This window comes from Pinus tabuliformis, chromosome X, assembly GCF_031772625.1.
Source record: "Pinus tabuliformis cultivar Carrire ecotype Pingquan chromosome X, CPIR1, whole genome shotgun sequence".
Classification (NCBI taxonomy): Eukaryota; Viridiplantae; Streptophyta; class Pinopsida; order Pinales; family Pinaceae; genus Pinus; species Pinus tabuliformis.
In genome coordinates, this window is record NC_142308.1 from 1,249,995,702 (window position 1) to 1,250,020,753 (window position 25,052).

The following is a 25,052-nucleotide window of genomic DNA, read 5'->3' on the forward strand; positions in this document are numbered from 1 at the left end:
TTTTAACTTGCATACCAGTTCTTTCTTACCCTTCACCGCAAAGCTTTCCGGTTACTTCATGTATATCTCTTCTTTCGAGTCCCCGTGAAGAAATTTTTTCTTCACATCCATCTGTTCTACCTCAAAATCAAAAGTAGAAGCAACAGATAAAAGTAATCTAATAGAAGCTACCTTGGCAACCAGAGAAAAAATATCACCAAAATCAATTCTTGACACCTGGGAATAACCTTTTTATACCAACCGAGCTTTTTATTTCTCCATCTTTCCTTCTGCATTCATCTTCTTCTTGAACACCCATTTACTGCCAATGGGTTTCCTTCCATCCGGAAAATCCACCAGATCCCAAGCCTCGTTTTTGTGCAAAGATGTCATTGTCAACCATGGCCTCTTTCTAGAGTTTTCCATCCTCTGAATCTAATGCTTCCTTCACAATTATGGGATCATCATCAGTAATAGATAAAGAAAAATTTGAAAAAAAATCAGATGGACTATACCTTTCTGGCTGCCTTCTTTCTCAAACTGATCTTCTCACAACCAGAGTTTATGGCTCTTCATATTGTAATTCCTCTTCTGATGTAGAGTCTGATTCTTCCTCCTTTAGCTCAAACTCTATCTTCTCAGGTTCCTTTGGTAGGCTTCATGTTTAATAACATCTTTCACCTCTCTAAACACCACATCTTGCCTGTACACAACCTTCCTTGATACTAGGTTCCAAATCTTATAACCTTTTAAACCATCCTTATACCCAATAAAGATGCACTTTTCAGAATTACTATCCAACTTTGTTCTTTTCTCCTTTGGAACATGTACATATGCATCACATCCAAATACCCTTATATGTGAAAGAGAATGTTTCTTACCATTCCATACCTCTTGTGGAACTGTCTTATCCTCCGACACTGATGAAGGTGATTTGTTGACCAGATAACATGCAATCTCCACTACCTCTGCCCAGAATTCTTGTCCTAACCCGGCACCACTGAGCATGCTTCTTGCCCTTTCCATCAACGTCTTGTTCATTCTTTTTGCAACTCCATTTTTCTCAGGTGTGTATGGAGTAGTCTCATGTCGTTTTATACCACACTTCTTACAAAACTCTTCAAATTATTCCTTTCAAAGCTCTTCATCGTTATCTGTCCTCAACACCTTTATCTTCTTCTTTGTCTGGTTTTCCACTAGAGCCTTAAATTCTTTAAACTTGTCAAAGACTTAAGATTTCTTCTTGAGGAAATATATCCATGTATTCCTTGAGAATTCATCTATAAATGAAACATAGTACACAGACTTACCCAGTGATGGAACCGAAACAGGTCCAAACACATCACTGTGCACAAGCTCTAATATATGTTTCGTCCTCTTACCACCGAAGGGGAAACTCACCCAATTTTGCTTCCCATATACACAATTTTCACAAAAATCAAAATCCATAGAGATATTAGACATACCTTCTACCATAACTTTACCATGAAGTATTTGAAGGCCCTTCTCTCCAATATTTCCAAGCCTTTGATGCCATAGCATGGTCTTTTCTCCAGAGACCACTAGATTTCTGCTCCACTTTCAGGAACAACAGAACTGTTGCACTCATCAATAGCATTGCTACCTTGCATCTTTTACATAGTTCCAATATGATCTCCCTGCATCAATACCAGTGCTCCCTGAACCATCTTGCAGGTATCTTTCTCGAATACTATTTTTACACCTGCATCATCCAGCTTGCTTACAGAAATCAGATTTGTGGCTAATGCAGGAATATGAAAAACACTCGGAAGTGTTCTAATCCTTCCACCTTACAAATTCAACTTGAATTTTTCGTGACCAATTATTCTAGCCTTTCTGTCATCCCCTAAGAATACATCACCACCGTCATATTTCTCATACTCACAGAATCACTCTCTATGGGGAGTGAAGTGAAGGATGCACCTGAGTCAATCAACCATGCCTCATGATCTACATGACATGTAATTGAAGAAGAAGCCAAGTACACATCCCCAGCTTCATCTAAGGTGGTTTTCGCCTCTATAGAAGGAGCATCATCAGATCCCTTTCCTTTCTCAAGAGATTTAAATTTATAGTCCCTTTTGTAGTACCCTTCCTTTCTGCATTTCCAGCACACCTTTACGAGTTTTCCTGGAGATTTAGATCTCCCTCTAGATTTAGATCTCCCACTCAAGGAATTATTTTTGTTTCTGTTCAAGGACCATCCTCGTACAGACAAGACATCACCATTCTAGCTCTCCATATTTTTCTGTCTCATCTCCTCCGTCAGCAAGGATGACACTATCTCATCAAACTACAAGGTAGTTACATTGTTATCCATTGCAACAACCAGACTATCCCATGAATCTGGTAGAGAACACAACAAACTGATGCACTTATCTTCATCTGAAATTTTAATATCAAAGGATAATAATTGGCTTACCACAGTATTCAATGCGTTCAAATGATCTGTCACCAAGTCTCAATCTTTCATCCTCAGGTTATACAATTTTTTCCGTAGGAACAGTTTATTCACCAAAGACTTAGATTGATTCAAAATCCCTAACTTGTCCCATAAAGCCTTCCTTGTAGCTTCCCCTGATACATTCAACAATACTGAATCTGAGACACACAATCGTATTATGCTTTTTTCCTTCTAATCCAACTTCTTCCAGTCTTCATCAGACATTGTCATTGGTTTAGTACCTAGATCTACTGTGATCCACTGATCTTTATCCACCAACAGATCCTCCATCTTGAGTTTCCACAACTCGAAACTCTGACCATCAAATTTCTCGATCTCTGTCTTTCCACTACTCGCCATCTTCTTTCACCACAAGAATCGATCCCGCAGATCTCCCACCGAACAGGGTATATCACAGGCTCGAGAAAAACCCCTCAACAGCAAAGGCGTCCCCTTTAAGCCAAAATATCTCTTATACCAAATGTAGGTTTTAACCCCGTACAAAAATTACCTGCATACGAATTCTAAAAGCAAAAAATAAACAATGACGAGCGCATAACACATAAAAACAAATGTACACAGATATTTTCCCCTGGATCCCAAAACCGGGACTACCAGATTGATTTTTCGTTACGTTCCTTTCAATGTTACAATACATATATACATGCCGAAGCATCCATAAACCCCAATCCATTAACCCTGGATTAGAACATAATCGTAGTTCTCTTGACTGGATCTACAAAATACCATGGACCGAAAACCATGGCACCCAAAAACATGTGTGAAATCCATGCACAAAACCATAGGTAGGTCTTCCCACCTAATATAGGGTCCAAAAAAAATTCCATGGGGCCGCAGACCTCGTAGACTACCGCCCCCCCTCTGGCCCCCTGGTTTAACTACTGGCTAGTCGTGGAAAGAATATAACACAACCCAACACTTTTCAAGTATAATCAGTTGATAGAACTTGGGAAGGAGAATAATATTCAACTCTCATCAGATAACCAGCTTTTTTGGTTCCAAAAGCCTGTCAATGGGAAGGAGTGATCAGAATCTGGATTAGGGGCAAAAATTAGCTCAAAAATCAAAGTTCTCATAATCATTCGAAACATAAATGATCATGTTTGTCTTGATGATACAATCCCAATGCAACTCATTTTGTTCAAAACAGAGTTCGTATGAGGAAGTTAGAGCCCATTGATCGTTTCACCAAACAAGCAAAATTTTGGTATAGGCTGACTGGGATGTTGACTACGCATATGTACAACCTAGTCAGCAAGGAGAATATTACTTGGAATATTCCCATACAGGTGGGCGAATTATAGGTTGACAAGTGGCAGTGCGGAATTAGACAATCATAGTCAAGGTGGACCAATTAGAAGGCAACATGTGGCATGCTCGGAGGCCGCCACGTGCCCCTACGATGGTGTATGAAAATTTTTATGGAGGCACCGGGGTTTGACCCGTGACCTTCTCTCCAAATGTACACATGACATACCATCTCCACTAACTGTTGTTGCTTAACCTATATAGCTGACCGCATAAACTTAAGGTTTATTGTGTTTAAGGTTGGCAGTTAGGAGGGAGCCAACCCCCTCCATGTGAACACACCAAACCTTGAACCAGCTGCAGTTACGGCTATAAAACCAGCGACTACGAAGACCACAATCGTGAAACTATATGTCCCATGTGAATACACCTTCCGGGGGGAAGTTACGATTACGATTTTCCACATAACCGCACGTTTTAATTGTGCTAAATGTCACATGTGTCCATCGTTGCGGAGATCACCAGGGTTAAGGCAAACAGTCAGCCTAACCGTGTGGTTTAAATGTGCGCTAATATAAGATTATATTTAAGTAATCCAATTTAACACTAATTAACCACCAGTTCAACTTAGCGGAAATTTAGCGTAACCCACCAAATCTAGAGATTCCTCCAAAATTAGCGGAGCTAACTGGAGTTCCTCCAATTTTAGTGGAGGATTACTAGGAGAAAATTGTTTCTCTCATAACTTGGGCAAAATTCGACCAAATGAAGATCAGAAAAAGGTGTTCCTAGATAATTTCGACATTATGAACACAATGGAATATGTTTCAGAGGTAGAGAGGCACTTATGTATGTGATTTTTCCATGTTGAAGTTTAAGGAAGCTTAGGGCCACCAGGAGAGGAGGTCAAGCCCAGAACAGTTGTAGTCCATTTGCAGAGTTTGGAGAGTCATATTAGGGGTTTTTGGATGCTCTGAGTCCATTGAAGCAGGTTTTAGGAGTTGTAGAGCATTGTAAACTATACTTTTTCCATTTTGAGCAAATATAGAGGCCCAAGCCATGGAAACTGGACCAAGGAGATGTAGCCCGGGAGGGGTGAAATCCTTTATAAAAACACAGTGTTAAGTGTTCTTCTTGATGGTTTTCTGTTCATTTGCTTGTTTTTGTTCAGAACTTGTCTTTCATGTTATTCTTCGCATGATTCTAAAATTAAACTTGATATAAATTTACCTGTTTTGATTCACAAACACCATAAGAGAACCATGCACTTGAAGCAATTGACAAGCATTTGCTTTTAAATCTGAAGTTGAAATCAGCACAGCAAAACTAACATTCAACTACAGACCAAGGTGAGAAGTATTCTTCATCACTGTAAGGTTGGTTAACACTCTCAAACATATCCTGTAGTATGACCTGTAAATCTTCTTGACTTTTTTCGACCAATCTGAAGAAGCAGTCCATCCGAAACTTAGTTTATCTCTTGCAGTAGTCTTCTTTCTGGAACATTTGTTTGAGTGGTGATTATGATTTCCACAATGCTCACACGGGTGAATATCAAAAAAATGATCTTTCACATTTCCAACTCTATTACAATGTTGACATCGATCAATTTGTTCTGGAACAACACCATCTAGAAATCCACCACTTCGAAATTATATGGGTTTAGAAAAATTCAAGCACATAAAAATAAACATCTTTATCATATGTAATGGCAGTTCTTTTTTTGCTATGTGTGATTTCCTCCAAAGTTCTTATAACAAGTTTCACATCTGGACTTTTAACTATATCCAAATTTTTTCATGAAATGGCTTCATTACTCTTCGATTGTTGTTTGGAATTAAGATCGTCTCGACGTACTTGAGTCTCAATTTGTAGAACTTCAACTGTCTCAAATGCATCATGTAAACAAAATCTAATATAAACAATAATTACTTTGCTGACATTTACAGTTTCATCAATAGTGGAACTAATGAGATTGTTTAATATATCTAACACATTTTTAATTTGATCCATTTTAGTTAATATCGGATGTCATGTTCAACCGAAAATGCACCCGTTTTACAAATTAATTTTAGGTATCTTTAAAGAAGTGAAACTATTGCAAAGAAAATTGTCCTCTTGAATATAATAACCTCAAAAATTATCTTCTAAAATTGTCTTCACACAGATTGAACTTGTGACCTTTGATATACCATGTAACTATGTGAGCTTTGCTAACCACAATGTATTTTTATTTTATGCTCATAAGCTCTATAATTTAAACTTAGTCAAATCAAAATCAATGCTCAACGAAAAAACAAAACCTAATGTCAACTTCTTTTTTGATTGCGAACTAATGGCCCCTTTTTCTTTGTTGCCTTGTTTGTACAAAATATAGCCACGTTCTCTAGTGTCTCCAGCATATGGAAAACACTATCCTTGCGGGTGGTTTCTACTATGAGAAAAAAATGAATAGAACCATCTCTTCCTCTTACTAAAATAAGTACTAGCTCCTTGATAAAGGTACCCACTTCTTAGAATAGAACACACTCAACATAGTTCTAGATATGTCCTCTTTGCAATATAAGGATACCAAAACAAATTGCCCATTTTCTCTGCACTTTAAAAGAAATTAATATGCATAAAATTTGGAAGGGGGACATCAAATTTTGGTCATCAACCTCAACTTTATATATAGAAAGACAGGGTATGACATAGATAAAATTGCTCATTCAATTCTCGCTCGCTCTCAGCATTTGCCCCGTCTTGCACCACTGTTAAACACTTGTTAGAAAATAGTTAAAAATAAACCAGAGATACGACCAATGGGTCACGATCATCAAAACTTCAAAGAGTTCACACATTCAGACGCACTTCCAACGAAGGCATCAAGAAAGAGCAAGTACGTTGACAAGTAGATTGACTATCATAAGTCGTCTAAGCACTGAGATCAAAATAAAACTGAATGAAAAACTGATGCTTTTGTTGTGGTAAAATTTAGTGTATTAGTTTTTATAGTGAACACACCTGAATCCACTAATTCCAAATAAAATGAATCCAAATGTACATGAGCCAACATAATAAGATTAAAAAAAATATCACTATAGCTCATGAATACCCCCCTCTCCTAGCATACTCGAATCTCGTAAAAAGTTCCAAGTTTGCAATGGATTTCAAAACTACCATTCTATTTTTCGTTGCAAAAAAACAATCAGAGTAATATCATCATACCTTCTTCTCAGTCTCGTCTTTGATGATAAACAGTTGACCACAGTAAAAAAAATAGTTACAGAGCGTGCCCTCAACTATGCATGGTTGTTATTCACTGGAATGGAATTATCGTAACAATTCGACCTGTCAAACTGAACCAATTTCTCTCCACAAGTTACTGCGTTTATTATTTTTACTTCACGACTCTTTATCAAAACCAGAAATGTGCTCTGTCTATGCTTATCAAAACCAGCAATGCACTCGCATCTGTGCATATCAAAATTGAGCCGCTTTCCTAAATTGCAAGTTTGGATGCAGTCGAAAGTCATGTTCATATAAGTGTATGCGAGAGTCATTTGTATACAGATGTGCAACTATCATTCCCAAAAAATTTATAAGACTTTTTGGTCAGATATCATAAAAATTTGATGAAACTATGTATTTTAAATTGCATCACTTCCCTATACCTCTTGTTTCTTCTTGGTCATCACAACGATGATTCCTTCTTCAAGGAAATCACTTCGATTGTGATCCCTACAAAGTTTTCACATCTTCAAAATTGAAATGATGGAAACTTAATTCATGCACCAAGAGATCATACTCACAAGCTCAGACCACAAAAACTAGTAACTCATTCTATTTCAACAAAGCAGATAAACCTCCACTCTGATACCATTGTAGGACACACGATATTGGAAACCAAAATCAACTATATTAAATATTTGATCTCAATGAATGATGTACAATGTGTACATATTAATTCATACAAGAAACCATTGAATTAGTTTCTGGGTCTTCTTGGACTCCAATAATTACTCACCATAATACAAACTAACCCAATATTTAACCCCGGGGATTAGTTTTCTAACATTCAGATCTTTCTCATGACTTTTGGCTCATTTAAGCATCTCACAGACTGAGGACTACCCCCGCCTTTTATATTCCCATCCACATGCTAATCTAATTATGTGAAATTGGGCTTGGTACTTCCATACCTGCTTCTAAATATCCAAGAAATGAATGGTGTCTTTCCATGCTTAGTTTCCTTTTGATGCATTCCAGGCCACTCCGCTTCAAATAGAAGAGGCCTACTTGCATTCTCAATCAAATCTCTTTCGATCTAGTAATCCTCGGGAACAATCTCAAAAAATTCCTGAGGGATTTCTAGCATGCGATACACAAAATTATAAACCATAATCACTGTAACTCACTGTGGAAAGGATATATAAGTAACCCCTGTTGTATTGCAGTTCTTCCCAAATGGTTGGTCTGAGTTGTGGCATATAGATCCAATTATGGAAAGGGGGATGTTCCATGTGTTCCCAAATCCATTCATGACAACAATGAACCTGAGATACTGAGGGGCCAGCCTACAGATCAGGGCTATCAAGTACCCAAGAATACATCCTATTCAAGTGTTGAGCATCACATTCAATTGGATGAACCACCATTCCCTCATGTTTTTCAAGGTCACTGATTTCCCCAACTCTGTCAAGATGAGGCATTGGAGAAACAATGCAAAGAAAAGCATGCTAAGAAGCTTGAATGTTTCCCTAGAGATTAAGTTTATCTTAGGATGTGCTAGAACTAATCGAGGCTTAGTCCCAAACGACTATTAGAACCATGGTTTCTCAGACGTGAACATTGCTCTTCCAGAGAATAAAACACAGTCGTATTTTTTCCATGCGGTGGTCCAGGATAGCACATGAACATTATGTAGATTACCTTCCATCTGATTCACTTCAACTATATGAAACATTAGACCATGGATGCAATGATGCAATATATAGAGCAAGGTTCAAGTGTCTTCAGTAGAAGATCTGGAGGTGAAAACAATGATCAAAAAAACATTAAGGAGCGAGAAATTGCAAAAGTACTTGTTGGAAATATTGAGAGGGGGGGTGAATCAATATTTCTTTTCAACTGTTATTTTTTCCAGTCAAAACATTTATATTTAGAACACAGAATGAATAACAGGAATAAATTCTCTTATTAATATAATCTTTACAATAAAATAGATACAATATATATAAGGTTCCAATCTCTTGCCAAGCACCAACTTGGACTTTTTGTGAGGCTCCAACCTTCAGGCACCAACATTGGATTTAGGAGCACCAACTCCAAGGACACCAATCCTTCTAATTCTGAGGCACCAACCTTGGATTTAGGAGCACCAACTCCAAGGACTCCAATCCTTCTACTTCTGAGACACCAACCCTAAGGGCTCCAACCCAATTCTGTCAATTTACAGCTTCACTGTAGTCTCCATGCTACATCATCAATGACAACTAGTCTTCATATGAAGGAGTCTTTACAACTCTTCATACTGTCCACCCAGAGTCTACAAAAAGTTATCTCATGATGATATCAAATAGCCATCATGATCTCCAATAATGTCTCCACACAACTTCAGTGTGTCTATAATTAACTGCACTAAGCTCTGCTCAAGAATCAACTCTCAGTTTCAGGCCTCTGTTCTCACTTTCACTGTAAATCCTTCAGGAGTGATTTCTTCTCACTATTCTAGCTATCTCTTACTTCCCATAAAACAAATTCACATATGCTTCAACGTTGGTGGTGGTTATTGTTCCCTTCAAGCTATGTTAGATGAAACTTTATTTATCCCTTCACAGAATTTTTCTTCAGGTTCATTATGTACCTGATTAACCCAGCACTGATCTTAGCTTTTCAAATGTGAATCCAATCAACAGAGTTGCTCGTCCTTCGGCTTCCTCCTGTCCTGCTAGACCTTCGGCTTCCTCCTATCCTGTTGGACCTTCAGCTTCCTACTGTACCTACCACTTATTCCATTCTTCGAGTTCGCCAACTTATTTTTTTTAACCGTCCTTGTTCTCTGTTATAGAAGCCTGATACACTTGACATTTGGCTTCCTCCTTGCTCTCTTGAGCTTCAGCTTCCTCAACGCTTGCTCGACCTTTTGGCTTCCCTCCACCGGTCGCTTTAGCTTCCTCTACTCGTTCGACCATCTACGCTCGCTTGATACTTTGGCTTCCCGATCCATGGCTTCCTCTGTCTATTTGAGTGTTCCAATACTCACAGGACACGTTAATTCAGAAGAGAGGCCGAATTACAATAGTGTTGCATATTAAAAAATATCAGAGAGGCTCTTTTTTTTCTTTAATAATATTCATACAATAGACTTCATTATTTACGGAGGATTTCATAGGAGAGGTTGTACCAACAGGAAGGTCCCACATGCCATGTCACTATCTCAATCACAATCGCAAGTTCTGGAGGTTCTTTACAAGTCATGCCCAAAATGTAGCCAATGGCCGATTACCCCTACTAGATTGCAATATTATATTAACTCCACAACTCTGTCACAATCGGCAGATTTGCACATAACATAACCGATTTCCCTTCTGCCGACGGAGCAGATGCGATATGATATTAAGCAGTAGTTAATATACCCGTCGAGTCTGTATGTATATATCACAATCACAGTTTATAGTGTACCATCCCTTTATAACTTGCAATACATAACTTCCGACACAGCGAAAGCAATATAACATTAGGGCATGTTATAATAGTGGTGCAGTCAAGTCCGCTTTATTATCGCAGGAGGTTGATGTTATGTCTACAACAAGATATTGGTTAATTTCTAACCAATTGGAAGTCTTAAGCCACACTCTATTCGTGGCTTACTTTGCACGGAGGATCCCACTTTTCAACTCCTACCTTCGGTCCCACATTGACTTTTCGCTTTTTAATCAGCGCCTCGTTCTGCACCATCGATTTCTTCTATTTTAGATCTGATGATTAGCACTCATTCTAATCAACACAATCCATCGGAAGCTTGTTGCACCGTAGATCTCTTCTCTCCAGATCTAACAGTCCCAACTTAACCTGATCAACCCAAAAAATGTTTGTTGATCCTTCACCGTCAATCAACCTGTGCTAGATCCAAGGACCTACATGCATTTTGGGTGAGCCACTTGCAAGGGAAATAACCACCCGAAAAAGGTGGTTTTCTCTCTCTACCCAAGTGCTACGTGTTGCTCGGTTAATGGAATCGGGGGAGCTCCTCTAAATACCACTTACTGCCTAGCATCCACCTGATAACCACTGCCACTATTACAAACTCGCTTTTTGGAATATAACCATGTGCATTAATCAATCACTTAAATAAAGCACTTAATCGTTTAACCATGAGATTAACACTTAACACAAGATAATCATGATTTGTGAATAAAAGTGTTAAGCACTGAGATTTATGTTTTTCAGTGGGAATACAAAGAAATACCTGGTTAACTGTTGAACGCGGATACACAGAGTAACGAGAGTCCACACCAGGCATGATAATGATACACACTTGAATCAAATTCATTAATTTAACATCTGTTACAGAGTCTTGCCCTCTCGGCTCAATTATAGCAATAAACTGACCTCTGTCTCAAACCCCCTCTAACACTCAACCTCTCGCTTCTCACTTAAAACCTAATCATCTCAGCTCCCTTGACTTTCTGTTCTTCTCTGGTCTAATATGGCTCCTCTGTTGATACTCTGCAATACTCATGGCTTGGCTGGCTTGGCTTTCCTCTAGCTTCTCCTCATGGCTTTGCTCCTTGGCTTCTTGCTCCTGTTTCTTCACGGATTTGCTCTGCTTCTCCTTGGCTCCATATCATCATTTAGTATCCTAGAATATTGCCATATTGACATACTCATGTTGCTTCGTGGATCTACTCTACTTGGCTTCACATCATTGTTTACTGTCCAGAATATTGCCATATTGACATCAATGACAACCTAGATTAACAGTACCTTCTCAGGACATGGTTGAGTTAATTAAAGGTTCATTAGACAAAGCCCTCACCACTCCAAGAGGCTCAACTGAAAAGCCCAAATTTAAGAATATATTGGCTAAGAGGGAGGGATTTAAAACATGCCAGGGAGCATCGAGAATGGTTCAATTTTTATCATCATGCAAAACTAAGGCAGTAGAGTACTTAGCTTCATTGAATTCATACAAGCCTAGTACTTAGCTTCAATGAATTCATACAAGCCTGCCTTCACCTCCAAAATCAGTAGTTTTAAAGCCATAACTACTATAGTTGTGAGTGTTGGTGCTATGCCTCTAGTAGTGATGTTGACGTTCTCCATGGAATATAGTGAAGACTCAATGTGTCATCATCTCAACCAGGCCCGAAATTTTAAATTTATCTTGCTTCTCAAATGGAAATTTGTTAATGATAATTTTTTTCATCCCTATTACTTACATTTTATGTAAATTTGACAGTTTCAAATTTGTTTCTTGTTAAATGAAAATGTTGTATGGCAATTGGGAGGTAGGCTTAAAGCAGTCATCCTTGGAAAAGGAAAGCACGGAAACTTAGTAGTTTAATTATATAGCTCCAAAAATATGTTAAGATTCAAGTGATTCCTAGAAACCACAAATATTTAGAAGTGACACTCGAAACAAAAAATGTAAAGTGGAGAAGGGACACATCTAAAAATAAGAGTATAAAATAAAAATATGAGGACTTGGTTTCTATTTTTATACTTTATTTGCAATTAAAAACTATAGAATAATATGACATATTTGTTAGACTCGATATATTAAGTAATAAATATCTTAAATAATTTGTAATTATATAACTTAATTTTTACATCTTTACCTATCATCTAAGACATGCTTGGTTATGTATAATTGTTTATTTCACATATATAGATGTAAAAATGGGAAATACCTTTTCTATACCTTTAAGAATGTGAAGCATAGTAGTATTATTTATAATTTGTTGCAATGTGGGGCAGCCATGTGCACTTGTGAATCTCGTTGGTTTAGTAGTGGATAGTCTCAAATTTAATAAAAGATGGAAACAACTCATAAATGTCTTTGTCACTAAGTTTGGAGGGAAATAAGTCAAAGGCGATTCACCGAGACAAGAATCATTTTTACAAATTATATATGTTTTGAAAGTGGGAAAATATATGCATTTTATCTGTCATGGACAGTGGAACAGCCATGTTGCTCTGAAATAATTTATGGGAAATATGGAGAAGTTATAAGAAGGTGTGTTTTCATTATTTTTGTTATTGTCAAATGATTACAATATATTTGGCTTTTATTATTAGTAGTATATTTATGTAAATTAAATGTTAAGTATTGATATTGATAAGCTATAAAGAGGTGTGTTTTTATTATAATTAGTGTAGGCGTTTCTTTGCGAGGTTGGGGTGGGCAGGAATTTTTCACCCCAACCAATTGCGGAGCCTCATTTTTTTGTTTGACTCTCTCGAATTAAAGTATGAAACGTGGAACAATATTCACCCCCTTCAGCATGTCTTTGTCCACCCCATAAGGTGGCATCAACATTGCATCTTGACATGTTGTTCAAGGCGATAATTTTCTTGGGAGTTTTCGAGTCATCGTGCGAGTATATGATGGATGTAGGAAAAGTCAAACTAGCAACACCAACAATGTCAATAATTGAGATGATAGTTGTGATATTAAGCGAATGTATTGGTATGAATGAAAGAAATGAGAAGGAATCGACTCATCATCATGTGTGCATTAAGACACATTTGATGTAGAGAGGAGGAGGATTTCAAACGGTCTATTCAGATGATTGTAGTTGGGATTGGGAACCTTCATGTTGTCATTTGTTATTGTGTAGACTCAACCAATATACAGTATATCATTCAATGATAAGTAATTGAAGGAGGATATGTGGATCTTGTCACCTTCACAGTCCAAAAGTTCAAAACCAAGTGATTTCCCATGTCCATATATTTCACTTGATTATTGTCTTCGACGTTACTTTGCACCTTTTGGTGCAATTGCTAGTAATGTTTTCCTTACAAAACCCACTTTACACCCACAAATGACTCATATAATATTGTAATGATCATCAATGTAAATCATGTTCCTCGTGTTGTCACTCAATTTATTCTCTACCACAAATTCCTATTCTTCCACATGATATTATTTTTATTCTTGATTTATTACAATGTGTTGATTCGTCAACTTTTATGCAATTTAAAAAGTTATTAATACTCATAATTATGAATGATAGAATTGTATGGCGCATTATAATGATAGTAAACATTTAACCTAATTATATTCAACAAAAAAATGTACATATTCATATTGAATTTTCTAACTATCTAACATGTTTATCTTTTGTTTTATTCTTTTCTTTTTCTTTTTCTTTTTTTATGGTTGACTTTTACCCATGGATGATTTGTATGTGCAAGTATTTATATTCATATATGTCTTATATAGACATGTATATGATTGAATTAAAGGTAGGGATATCACTCTAGAATCATGCGATGTGATTAAGCAATATCACTTTTATATTAGTGATGATCGTGAGAATAACACATTTCTTGTTACACATTTCTTTGAGTTGATACATAAATAATTCAGAAAGATTAGATGACATTTAAAAAACACCAGAATTGGCGTGATGGGTGCGTAAGAAATTTCAAATAAGTGCACTATTTCCATTGATTGAGTCAACTTCATAAGGAGATAATATTTCCACATATTTTGGAGCTTTTATGAAATGGGACATGGATACCAATGATGGCATGGTTGCTTATGTGAAACAAGAACTTAGGAGGTACCAAAAGAGTCATGATTTAGTTTGATTAAAATCATTTTTTGAAGTAGTTAACAAGTACAAATTACATTTAAGTTATGATGGTCATGAACAAGTGAGGCTAGTGCACAAGTAAGAGACCATGGTCTAAAACTAAAGCTCAAATTTCCCACATACTTAGAAGAAAAATTATATTTGATATTTATGATGAAGGTTCTTTGAAATGTTGTGCTTGATGATGTGAATAGATTCATACCCTAGTTTTGTGAAACTATACCCGACATGAGGGGATTACAATCTATTTAGAGTAAAAACATGGGTGACAACTTTACAATTGAGATGATAAAGTAAACGTGATGTTGTGGATTTTGTGTTGATGCAAAGGGGTGTGCACTTGGTCAATGTGAAAGTGATGGATATGTAAAACAATGGAAATATATACCTCTTAATCCAAAGAGGCTACATCCAATCCTAACATGGAAACAGATGTGCACTAAATAGGTTATGGGCTCATTGGACCATGATTGAGTTTTTTATATTTTTAGGGAAGTAATGTGACTTTAATAGGGATTCTTAGTTCTTAGCATATATGTGTATCACATTATTACTTGTGTTGCATGTGCATGGGAGATTATTATTGTGGTTTTTTGAGGTGATGCCACTTAGTTTCCTATTCTCATAGCTAGTTGAGATCTTGTCTCCAACTAAATCTATTTTTATATTCATTTGTTACTTATTAGGATCTTGCTGATTATTTCTCTCCACACTTGTTGATTTATTTTTCTTCATGTAAAATCCATATAAGATTATGTTTTCCTTAATATAAATTCATATAGATATTGTATTTGCACATATCGTGTAAAACTCTACTTCCTAGTATATTTGATCCACATAAGATTTTAAAATTTATAATGCTTAAATATTAATGAGGTTCATGACTAGGGGTCGTAAGGATTAGAATTTATAAGAAGTTATGAATTATAGGGATTATGGATTAAAGAGATTAGGATTATGTGTTAAATATTAGGGGTCATAATGGTATAGGGTCTATATGTTTTGCATTATTGGGTTTAGAGTTTAGGTGTAATAAGGGTTAGGGTTTATCACTGGAGTAGGGTTAAGAATTATTTGGGTTATATAATTTAAAATTTACAACCTATAAGGTATAATGACTAGGGGTTCTACTATTTATTTGGATTAGTGGTTATAGACATAATGAATTAGCAATGACCATCTATACATGTTATGGAGTTTAGGGGTTTGGGGAATGGAGTTATATTCGTTTGGTGTTATAGGTGTTAAATTTTATAGGTTATAAACGTTAACTAATACACATTATAAAAGTTTAGTGGTAATTTATGCGGATTTAAAGGTTAAATTGATTATACGGTTTATATGTTATGGGTTTCAATGGTGGCAGGTTATCAGATACATGTGTTACAATATTTAAGGTTTAGGGTTAATATCGATTATACATTAGTAGTTATAGGATATAGGGGTCATTTTTATAGGGTTTAAGGGATATACAGGTTAGATTTTATGTTTTATAGTGACTATGTGTTAAGAATTAATTATTAATGATTATAAGTTTTAGCGATAATGGTTCAAGGTTCAAGGAATTTTAGATCACAATTATAAAATAAAGTTTTATGGAGTGGTATAAAATTATGTGTTATGGAGTGTTATATATTATAGATTTTATGGGTTATGTGTAAATTTTAAGTGATTATAAGGGATAGTTATTGGGGTTGTGTATTAGGATTTAATAGTTAAATATTATAGATATTATAAGGTTTATTAGATTTAATGTTTAATATTTATATAGGTTAAAGAGTTTATGGGTTATAGGGGTAGCAAGGTTTATTAGAGGTTAATTATTATATAGAATAGGGGTTATTAATAATAAATTATTACAATTAATGCTTACAGGATTATAATTATAATGGTTAGGAGTTATAAGAGATTGAGGGTTAATGGTTTCTTTAACTAAAGAGTTATAAGGGTTAGTGTTGTACATATTACTTGGAGAAGGAGTTATTGATTATAAGAATTATTAGATTTAGGTGTTATTAGAGTTTTAGGTCTTAGGGATAATAAGCTAGAAGATATATGATTTAAGGATTAGGGGTTAAGGTTTAAGAGTTGTAGGGATTATGGATTAAGAGTTTCAACGATTGTAAGTTATAAGGATTGTGAACTAATGTTAAATATCAAATATTATATAGATTATAAGGTTTGTGTGTTATATCAATTAAAGTATAGGTTTTATGTGGGTTAGGATTTAGATATTATTATTCAATGTAAGTCAAATTTTATTTTTTTATAATATTTAAGGTTTAGAGGTGATATGGGTAAATGGTACTTTTGATTTTTGGGTAGAAGGGTTGGGGATTAGGGTTGATGAGTTATATAGGTTAGGTAATAGAGGTGATGAGTTATATAGATTAAATAGTTTATGTGTTAGGTGACAATGATTATAGTGTTTTGGTGCTTTTGGTGCTTTTGGTGTTGATATTCAAGAGTTATATGGGGTAAAATAGGAGTTATGGTTAAGCTATGAGGGAATAAGGTTTTAAGTAGTTACAGGGTTAAAAGATCATGTATTATAGTGGTCACATGGTATCGATGATAGAGGTTACAAGGTTTAATGTTTATGAATTAGAGGATGTAGTAGTTGTGGGTTGTAGTGATTAAGGTTAATGGTTATATGAGTTATGCATTAGTGGTTATGGTTATTGGATACAAAATTATAGGGTTTATATGGATCATATGTTATGGGTTATATGTTGAGAAATCAACGCTTATAGGAATTAGGGTTTGATTCCTCTTTCTTGATAATTACTTGTGAATTACGTTGGCATATTTTACTTCTTAACTAGTTTATATTTCATCAAGCAATTACCATATTATATGCATATTAATATCACAAGAACAAGAGACACAAGGTGTAGGCACAGAGCCAAGGTAAAACCCCTATAAGGAGAAAACCCAATCAATAACTCTTCCTTCAGTAAATTCAAATCAAGATGGGTGGTGGGCTCCAGTATTGCAGCAATAATGCTGCAACTCCTGGGACTCCCGTCATTACTTTTATCAACCCGGTAGTTCGTAACAAACTTGGAAGCGACGGTGTTGTATGCACAAGTACTAGCTCCTGCTGCAGCTGTCACTTGGTCAGCTGGCACAAGTCCACTAGGAGCTTAAGCCAACTTCTATGAGCTCTTAGAAGAAGCTTTTTAATTTATGGATGAAATCTAACTCGAAGGAAGCTAATCTATTTGCGAAAAGAGATTGAAAAACTGAAGGAAAATGCAAACCCTAATTCTACCAGCTAGTCCTACTGATGCAAAGGAGAGAATGCAAACTACTGAAAGAGATGCCATTACTTCTATGAAGGTAAAATACATGTGTCTAGACTACCTCTATCTGAAGAAAACATCTTTTTGTATTTTTGATTAAGTCGTTAGTTTCATCATGCATATGCTTTCACTGTTCTTTGACTGTACAGGGGTGGATCAAGGAGGAGAAATGCCTGGAAGAGGTCGGGAAGGTTCAGAGAGGGTCTAAGGAGTCCCTGACACCCTTCCAGAGAGTTTCACAAAGTTTGGCTATCAAGAAACCTCATTTGTGAGCTTCTATAGGAAGTCTGCAGGGGTTCTACAGGATGTTCAGGAATTTCTACAGGATGTTCAGAAATTTCTACAGGATGTTTAAAAATTGGATTTTGGAGGATGGGTGAGTGAGGGAAGATGCATGAATGGATATGGAGGTAAGATAGGGGTCTGAAGTGGCCCAAGGACTGGTGGATGGAGTGGTGAGAAGGTGTAGATGGCTAAATTGGCTCAAAGAAGGCTGAAACAATGATTGCACAAAAAGGTAGGGTTACGTGGGCAAGAGGACAGATGTGAGACGAGGAACCTAGCTAGGAGATGGAGCAGATGGCTCTGATTAAGCTTAGGTGGATGAAAGAGTGGTAGAGATGCTCTGCACCGTATACATTCAACTGAATCAACAAAGTCTTGCGAGTAATCAAAGTCCTAGCTAATCTAATCTAACTAACAATAAAGTGAATGAACAGTAGCTTTATTTGAAAGAGAACCATGTATATCAACTATGCAATGAAACATTTCAGAGATCTGAACACATAACCAACTTCTGCAAATGAAAACAATACACTAAGGATTGCATGGTAAAGCAAACTAGTGTTTTTGTTTGGGACAGCACGGTTACTTCAATTCCAGCCCCTAATCCAATAAGGAAGAGGAGAAACCAAAAGTGTTTGTTGACCCTTTTTTGGAGCCTTTTTCCTGTTATTATCCTACCAATCTATTCTAAACATCTGAAGCATTCTATTCATAAACAGTGACCTAGTTAGTCAACACAACTTAATCTGCCTGACAGAAATACGTTTGCAAATGCACAAAAGGAAAACAACGATGCTTAAAAGAAAGATAACAGTACATAAAGGAGGCCCTAGGCTCTCAGGTTGGGCCCAACCCTGAGAGCTACAGCTCCTATAAAAAACTCAGAGTTGATATGAAATAGGACTGCTAATCATTATCAAAAAATAGTCATCAGTCAAGAGTTATGCCAAAATGGCTACAAGAAAACGAGCTAAAGCTGATAGCACTGTAGTGCAAAAATATGCAATTGTTTCAAAAAAGTCCCTTACGAAGGCTGAGGCCTTATCATTTATACACCACGAGGGCCCTAGCAAACCTCCTAAATCTAGGGGACTTGGTTGTCCAATTGTTAGTAGACAGTCCCTTTTCCAAAATCTGCTTGGCTGCCTTCAAGATCCAGTTTTGGTGGCCTGTGAGCTCAGAGTTTGGGGGTGAGGATCTCGAGGAAGGGCTATTTAATGTCATAGACAAACCCCCTACGAATCCTCACCTCAAGCTTGGTTCTCTTCTAGCCCATGATTTCTCGGTTTTGCTCCAACATGTGTCAAAAAAACTGAAATAAGCACGTGTTAGCCACCTAGGAAGAGTGACCACCCTTATTCGTACAAATGACATAAACATAATAAAAAATAATGCATAAGCTATGAAAAATGGAGGATTGAACAAGGACTGAACAAGGATAATTAGGCAAAATGAGCCCAATAGGTTACCCAATTTGGGGCTCATCATCACCCCCTGCTAAAAGGGTTGCTCATCCTCGAGCAACTAGTCCAGCTCCTCGTCCTTAATTGCTTTGATCGCCTCCCTCACATCCCAAGATTTTGAACTAGTGTCCTCTTCACTGTCATGGAATCCGGCCTTCCTTTCCACCTCTTCCCACTGCTTATGCTCTTCTTCTTCTGTGCCTCCTTCTAACAATCCCAAAAGCAAAGGGGGACTTAACTTGAGGCCTATCCAGCTGGCCTGGAGGTTCTGCATAGACTTTTTGTAGAGAGGCACTCGTGCCAAGGCCTCCCTCATTCTAGTTGGAGTGTGGTATTCCCTGATTTTGAGTTTGTGTGACAATGTGTTCCACCTACGGGTGCAAGCATGAACACAATTGTCCCCCAATAGTCGCTCCATATCCTCAAAGTGTGCTATGGCCTGAGCCTGCCGATCCATGTACTCTAACAGAGCCTGAGAGTTGGTTGCTAGGTGCTGGTGGGCGAATATCAATGCTATGGGGTCCCCTGGATCTGCTCTAATCAGCAGTGATTCTTGTAATTCTCGTTCCATGACATTTCTGACCTCTGCCGCTCTCTTTTATTCGTGGTTTAGCCATGAGGTCATTGCCATCAGCTGCATGTCCCCTACTGCTATGTTGGGGTCCCATGAGGTTATATTTGGAAGGGCCAAATTATGAAGGTAGAACTCTGATAGCTTGGCCTTGTCTTCCGATGAACTATTGTTACATAAATCCATGAACTACTGGGGGTTTTGGATTTGGGAGATACCCTTTTGTGCCAACGTGTTGATTTGGAATTGTAGCCACTGATCCCTGAGGTATAGGCCATAGGATTTGGTTGGTTGCCTACATTGCAGAGCTTCCGTTGCCCAACTGGCCATGCAGGCCAGTTGTGCCTCCTTTTCTTGCATCTACTGTTTTAGAGATTGTATCTCTAGGCGTGCTTGCAATTCCCTTTCCTGTAGTTGCCGGTTTAGTGCCTCAAGTTTAGCTTGCATTCCTTCTTTTCCCTGAGGCTCTTCTGTGGTGTCCTTCGTTGATGTGTCCTCTTCTTTCCTCTGTCCTTGTAGTTGTAGCTGCTGTCTAAGCAGCCCATTCTCTTCTCGTAGCTTGGCCTGTTGGGAGCTTTCCACATGCCGTACTCTTTCCAACTCTCTTTGGGTCTCCTTGAGCTTTTCCTCTAGAGGGCCTATATCTGCCACCCCCTTGGATTTAGCGATCTTCATCCAAGTGTGGGTCCGTACTCTTTCTTCCTCTAGTGCTAGGAAAAGTGGCACTGTGAATTTTTGAGGAATGATTTTCCCGGCCTCTAAGAAGTTATAATAAGAGCCCAGGCTGGGCTGGGGGCTTGGTTCCATAATGGTATCGGCCTTCTCCTCCTCCTGTGATGACTTGGCTGCTCTTTCCTCCATCTGTTCAGTCTCTTTCAGCCTAGCCAAAGTTTCCTATAGAGCACCCTCAGCATCCTATAGAGAGGCCTCCGAGTTCAATTTCTCCATCCTTTCCTTCCATGTGGATGTCTTCGGGCTTCCCCGCTCATAAGTGATGGATGCCTTGGAGGGGGACCTCTCCTTTGGTGTGGTAGGGGTATCTATAATTGTGATTGGCTCTTTTGATGGAGGCTGGGGTCTGCCAGTCTTAATCCTCACACTCCTCCTTGCCTTAAAATACAGGGGAGTCTCCCTCTTTCGCTTTTCCTTCTGCTTGGGAGAGGTGCTTAGGGTGGCCAGCACAGCTGCTGCCTCCCTAGCTAGAATCTCGGCCGATTTCTCCTTCTGCTGCCCTTTCTTCAGACTTCCTGTAGAAATGCCTATAGTGGCTGGTTTCTGGCTTCCTATAGAAGCAGTTTTTGGACTTCCTGTAGAAATGGCCTTCTGGCTTCCTGTAGAACCAGTTGGCATTGTTTTAGCCTGCTTGGCTGAGGGTGCTTTTTCCTTTAGCTTGGTTGAGGCTGCCTTAGGGGTGCCTTCACTGGCTTGGACTTTCTCGGTCCTTTCTGCCCTGCTCTGCAGTCTTTTCTCCCTGGGTGTTTGTGTTATTTTACCACCCATTGTTTTGGCCTCAAAAGCTTGGCCTTTTTCTCGTGGCTCTTTTTGTTCTTTCTTTGGTGGCTTGCCGAGGGTTTCTTGACCTTTAGCTTTCTTTTCTGCCTCGGTGTGCTCCTTCTCCTCGCTGCTGGAGGAAGTGAGCTTCTCGGCCAAAATTCGGATGTCATCATCCTTAGACATATTTCGAAAAATTTCCCAGGAGAGAGGGACAGTGTAAGTATGGAGTGCATCTTCCACGAGGAGCTTGATAAGCCCATGATGGGCCAGCTTGTCTGGTGTCCCCTCCCTCAGCTTTGTGGAACACTCAATCAAGGATTGCAAGAGGAAGTAAGGGATGCTCAATTTTTGTTCTGAGGGCAGATCCATTTGGTGCCTGAGTTCTGTTAGCAAACGGAAATGATAACCATATACGATGCTGAATCGCCCCTCACAGGTAATATACTTCATAATTTGGAGGCTGACTTCGCTCCAAAATGGTTGTAGGCTGGTTCTTCGGACCCCATTCTTGTCCTCTGAAAATTGTTCCTCTGGCAAGAAGAACTCCTTTTTAGCCTTTTGACCCAATTTTCTCTCCTCCTTATCCCAGGGTACCCCCATCAGTAGATCAATGACTCTGCTAATGAGCTGTGGGGTGAGTCTTAGGGTCAATCCTCTGAAGTTGACAGTGGCTAGTGTCTTCGATTTCAGCTTCAGGGACCTTAGGAATTCTTCTGTAATTTCATCATCATGACCTTGAAGTTTGTCACAGAATGTCATCCAGTGTGGACGGGAAAATAAGTCTACCACCTCAGGGGTTTCTCGGAGTTTCTGGGAGTCTGAGGGTTCCTTTTGGATAAACCCTCCTGGCATGGTGAAAAAGACTCTGTTTTTGCTTGCGCTTTGAGCAGAAATGGAATTCTAGGTGTGTTTCCTTCTCAGAGCGTTAAAAACGGTGTCTGCAGGCCTCTTTGTATCAGTTCCTCTATTTTGAAACCGGACTGCTCGTGAACAGAAGGACGACTCGGGATTTCTCTAAACAGAGTGCAGGGCTATGTTTCCAACATACACGCAATCATATAAATTTCACATTTTTTCCACCGGTTAGCCTTGACAGTGTCTCACTTCTCTACAGAAGGAATTTAACTCAGGACTTCGTGGAGAAAATCTTGGATGCAAACCACGAAGACAATTTCATGCAACAATAAGTAAACTGCTTTTGGATTCGTAGACAGACTTGCTTTTAAATTTTTCTCTACCCCAGCACGTCGAATTCACCACCTTTTGAACCATTTTGCATGGGAAAGGTATGTTCGGGCCTACCTCTCTGAGAATTTCCACCCTCGATGTGAACAATCCAAGCTTCTTCGTAATGTCGGGCTTCCTGTAGCGCCCCTTCCTGTAGAAAGCTTTCCCGGCTTCTGGAGGACATTACGGTGGTTCTAAACGAGTCTGAGCTGCGAAAGGACGTTGGAACAGACCGAGAAGCTCGGGCTAACAACTTGCAAAGGAGGATGACGCGTACTCGGCTGCAAAAACGGTTGCAAGTGCGAATGACAGCAGTTTACCGTAAGTTATTCGACCGGCCAATTTGAAATGCTGCAGAATTCATGGTGCGGGGGTGAGCTGTCCAGGCCGATTTCACAGCCATCATTCCTCAGCGTGTCTCTGACCGCCGAATCCTTCCCTCTGCATTCACCGCCGCCATTTCTGTCATACTGCCGATTCTCCCCGACTGGACACTTCCCACGTGTCAACTGCCCGTCTTTTTGGCATAACCAAGCCCATTCGGATCCTACGAGGCCATCTGTCTGGCTGTGGGTGTCCAGTTGAATGGCCACCAAACTTGTTCAATCCGCCCATTCTCACAGTCATGCAAATTTTAGAGTATATTTCATGTAATTTGACGAATAAGGTTAGGCACTTACCTGTGCGGTCGTGGATGTTTTTTTCAGGCTTCAGGACGAGAAATGCTGGATTTGCTTGCTGCTGCTTCGTGCACGGGTGCTGGAGCTCCTCTTCCATTGGTTGATGTTGGTTCCATGACCTTGAGACCCGACTCTCTGGTGGTGAATGTTGCATGCACCGGCTTCGTTTGATGTGAGCTGCTGGTGTCTCCATGGTATGTGCTCCAGCCGGATCAGCTGCTACAGGATTCCTGTAGGACATCCTGTAGCCGTTTCTCCTCCTAGGGTGCATGCTGAAACAGACAAAATTTCATTCACGGATGAAGGGTCCTGAGGGTGCCTTGACAGGTAAAGTGTGCGGGCCTCTGCATGCTTTATTTTTCACTTGAAAAAAACAAATTTTTATCTGAGAAAACAGGGTTTTGGTATGACTGTGCACGTATATTCAACCAGATGGTGGCAATGGTGGTGAAAGGAGATGAAACAAGTGGAGGATGGAAGAAAAGAGTGGTTGCATGCCTCCTCAACAGACTTCAAGCTTCAAATCCCTCTCCATAATCGATTCTGGCCTGCCCAAAGGCTCTACAGGATGTTTCCTATAGAAATACAGAACTTCCTGTAGAAAGTCCTGCAGCTTCCTGTAGAAGGTTGAACCACGACTAGATTGTTTCTGAACCCTAAAAAAAATGAGTGTTATGGAGGGAGTGGATGTGAGGATGCCTGGTAACTTGGTAAGGACCCTTGTCCTTGTGTTGGGAGGCCTCCTTTCTGCATTGTGTTCTTGCAACCTACAACAATTTCCAGGGATTAAACTTGTTTTTTTCTCTCTGTTTCTTCCTTCTTTTTTCTTTCTCTTTTTCTTTTTCTCTCTTTTTTTTTTTTTTTTTTTTTAAAGAGACAGCAGGGGTGCCTCAATGAGGTTTTCACCCCTACTATCTGCCTTGGGCACCTCAGAGAGGTTTTTGCCCAAGGGTCTTTTTATTCAAATTCTTTTTCAGAGAGACAGCAGGGGCGCCTCAATGAGGTTTTCACCCCTACCATCTGCCTTGGGCGCCTCAGAGAGGTTTTCACCCAAGGATCTTTTTTATTGTATTTTTTCTTTTTTTTCTTTTTTTTCTTTTTTTCTTTTTTTTCTTTTCTTTTCTTTTCTTTTTTTTTTTTTTTTTTTTTTTTAATGATGATGCTCAGGGTGTGGCCAAAACAGAGGCAGAACCCTTCTCTATTACCAACACTGATTTTTCCACAATTTCGATGAACTCTTGCCTCAAAAGAGGTTTCCTGTAGATCTTTAGTCGATGCCCATTGATGAGCATGGGGATGGCTTCTTCATCAATGGTCCGATAAGGACGGAACCATTGTCATTTCACTTCTCCACTGCATATGGTCCTATCCATCTTGTCCTCAGCTTCCCTTTGAAATCCTTATGTCTAGAATCATACAGCAGCGCCCAATCTCCCGACTGGAATTGTTTGTCATTAAGGTGTCGGTCATGCCATATCTTCATTTGAAGTTGAACCACTTCTAA

At 38.6% G+C, this 25,052-nt stretch overlaps 1 pseudogene; it reads right to left on the reverse strand.

The window, feature by feature from the left end:
• LOC149144505 (protein PIN-LIKES 2-like) overlaps positions 1-23,741 on the reverse strand; it is a 38,914-nt pseudogene extending 15,173 nt beyond the window's left edge.
• Between the last annotated feature and the right edge of the window lie 1,311 nt (positions 23,742-25,052).